The sequence below is a fragment of the Fukomys damarensis genome, unplaced genomic scaffold (genome assembly GCF_012274545.1).
Source record: "Fukomys damarensis isolate Sample0158 unplaced genomic scaffold, DMR_v1.0_HiC HiC_scaffold_5, whole genome shotgun sequence".
NCBI lineage: Eukaryota > Metazoa > Chordata > Mammalia > Rodentia > Bathyergidae > Fukomys > Fukomys damarensis.
In genome coordinates this window covers 41,125,304-41,128,212 of record NW_022900917.1, presented here as the reverse complement: position 1 = coordinate 41,128,212, position 2,909 = coordinate 41,125,304, and the positions used below count along the sequence as shown (strand labels likewise).

Genomic DNA, 2,909 nt, shown 5'->3' with positions numbered 1-2,909 from the left:
CCGGGCATGTTGGAAAGGGAATAGACCTTTACTAGTCTGGCCAGACAGCACTCCCGGAGCCAAGTAGCTCAGGGAGGCACCAGCTCAGGGGCCGAGGTCCTTTTTATAAGGGGATAGGCAGGGTGGGGGTCTATACTCAAGATGCTTACAGAATGCCCCAAGGTTTTCAAAACATTCCTTCTGGGCAGACAAGGAGTGAAACCATCTTTATTTACCCAGAACTACAAGGAGTGAAACAGTCTTTATCTATTTACCCAGAACTACTAAGTGTTCACCTGTCAATTTACATTAATCACAGTTGAGACTAGGATTTAAAATTGCACAGTTATACAGTCCCACAATTTCCTTCAGAAACACTTCTGGGACTCTGTCCATTGGTACACAACAGAGCCTTCACGTTCTCAGTGGCCAGCTTCCTCCCTCCCTCACTGAACAGAGTTAGTTTTGATCCTGTGTGTCATATAATCAGCATGCAGGTTGCCTTTGATGACAAATGCTCACCCATGTATGTTGCACACAAAAGGCTTCTCTTGGGCCAGGGATTACCTCAGTGGTGCCGCCTCCCGCCTCCCAAGTGCAGGTTCCCAAGTTCGATCCCCAATACCAAAAAAAAAAAGGTTTCCCTACCTGCAGTCAGCGTCCAGTGTCCAGTCAGACACTGGGACATGAAACATTCCCTCCCCCAACCGCATGCAGCCATGTCACTTGGCTTGGTGGACTGGCTGGGCAGCTAACAAAGTTGTCATACCTGGAGACACAGTGGAGGGTCCCACAGCTGTGCTGGGAACTCCCACCATGACATAGGCGGACTGGGCTGGGAGACTGGTGTGACAACCGTGCTTGTAGAAGACCACCTCATCTTTGGGTTTGACGTCCACCGCGACGTCGATGGCTTCCCTCTCCCTTCCTTGAGTGGGTCTAGTGCCACCGTGGAGAAAAGACTCTGGGAGAACACGAAACCCAAGGCCTGAGGAGACCAAGCACCTGCGAGGCAGGACACGACATTCAGGATGCCTGAGTCCCATCCACTTCAGAGCAAAGGGCGTCAGGCCTGGGGACAGAGAACCAGCTGGGGAAGGATTGTTGGCGTGAGGCAGCACGACTTATTTCCAGTCATCCAGAGATAGCCTTGGCTTCTGGCCTCCTGGCTGAGCGAGGCCACTGCGGTAAACACTTGCAGGGACCCATGGCTGCCCAAGTTCCTCAGGGCCTCAGCCCCCTCCACACCTGAGTGGAGGGTGGCAGCCGCCCTCATGTCCACCCGGATGAGAATCTGCTCTGGGAAGGTGAAAGGGCTGCTGCTGCAGGCGCAGGCTCTGCCCCAGGACCCTCGGGGTACTTTTGGGTGCAGTCACACTGCTTTGGTCCACACTCACCATGCTCACTTGGGACCACAGAGCGCCTGAGTGCGGAACCACATGAGCACTGGCCCCTCTGCCTTCGGGTAATAGCTTCTGTCCTCTGTGGAAGTGGAAGACCAGTCCCTGTCGTCACATCTCCTGAGCTGTTACTCCTCCCCTGGTGGCCTTCCTCACTGCTTGGAAATGGTGGCTGGTGGCTCTGCACAGCGCTGGGTAATTCCCCTGAAGACACTAGCCTGAGGAGGGCAGGTGAATTTTTAGTGCATTGTTTTCTTGTGCTCCAAGAACTCAGAGAGGATAAAGAGCTCCACACAAATACTCCTCACAGATGTGGGGTCTCCTCCCAGCGAGGCAGCTTTACCGTGGGGTCCCCATGGTTTCGCTGCCATTCCCTGGGCGGTGCACTGGGACACTCAGCTCACACGCTGACAGTACCTCTGCAAGCTTCAGGGCCAGATGCTGCTCACTGGGACCTCGTCAGAGTTGATGGGCTGGGGATGTTACATGGTATGAGCATCGAGGCACTGGGAGAGCCATGATCGTCTGCCCTCTGCACCACAAATTTCTGGGGTTGGGAAAGGCGCCCCCCTTTGGCCAGCCCAGGCATATTCCAGTAATACCGTGCATGGTTTTCGTCCCTTCGTTAAAGATCAGATACCTGATGTGCCTGGGTTGTTCTTGCATCTTTAGTGCTATTCTGCATGTCCTTTCTTATTCCAGAACCATGCTCTTTTTATCACTGTGCCTTTATACCATAACTTGCAACCTGGGATTGTGATGCCTCCTGCACTGGTCTTGTTGCCCCAGATTGGTTTGGTTATTCTGGGCCTCTTCTGCCCCACATACATTTAAGGATTGTTTTTTCTAGTTCTGTGAAGAGTGTTGTTGGTACTTTGATTGGCAATACATTAAATCTTTGTATCATTTTTGGTGATATGGCCATTTTGACAACATTGGTTCTGTTTATCCAGAAAAGGGATGTTTTTCTATTTTCTGATGTCCTCCTTGATCTGTTTTTTTCAGAGTACTGTAGTTTTCATTTAGTGGTCTTTCAATTCCTCAGTTAGCTTAATTCCCAGACATATATATGTATATATATATTTTTTTGAAGTTATTGTGAATGGATTATTTTCTTAATTTCTATCTTACAGGATTCAACATTGGTGTACAGGAATGTTATTGATTTTTGTGTGTTGAATTTGTATCCTGCTAATTTGCTGAAATTGTTAGTTCTCTGCTGAATTTATTGGATTTTTGATGGAGTTTTGGGTCTTCTATGTAAAGATTATGTCATCTGCAAATAAAGATAATTTGGCTTCTTCCTCTCCTATGTGTATCCCTTTTATTTCTTTCTCTTGCCTGATTGAGTAAACTTCTGAGTACTGTGCTAAACAGCAGTGGTGAGTGGATCCTTTATCTTTGTAGAGGCACAGCAATGCTCAACAACTAGGCAGCACACGGAGAGGTCCGACAGGAGATTTTATTCAGAAAGGCAGGTCAGGGAGAGGTGGGGGAGGAGGATGGGGAGGAGGAGAGGAGGGGGGAGGA

The 2,909-nt window shown here is 49.5% G+C and overlaps 1 pseudogene; it reads right to left on the bottom strand.

The window, feature by feature from the left end:
• Positions 1-288: 288 nt before the first annotated feature.
• Positions 289-1,736, bottom strand: LOC117284324 (annotated as a pseudogene).
• Between the last annotated feature and the right edge of the window lie 1,173 nt (positions 1,737-2,909).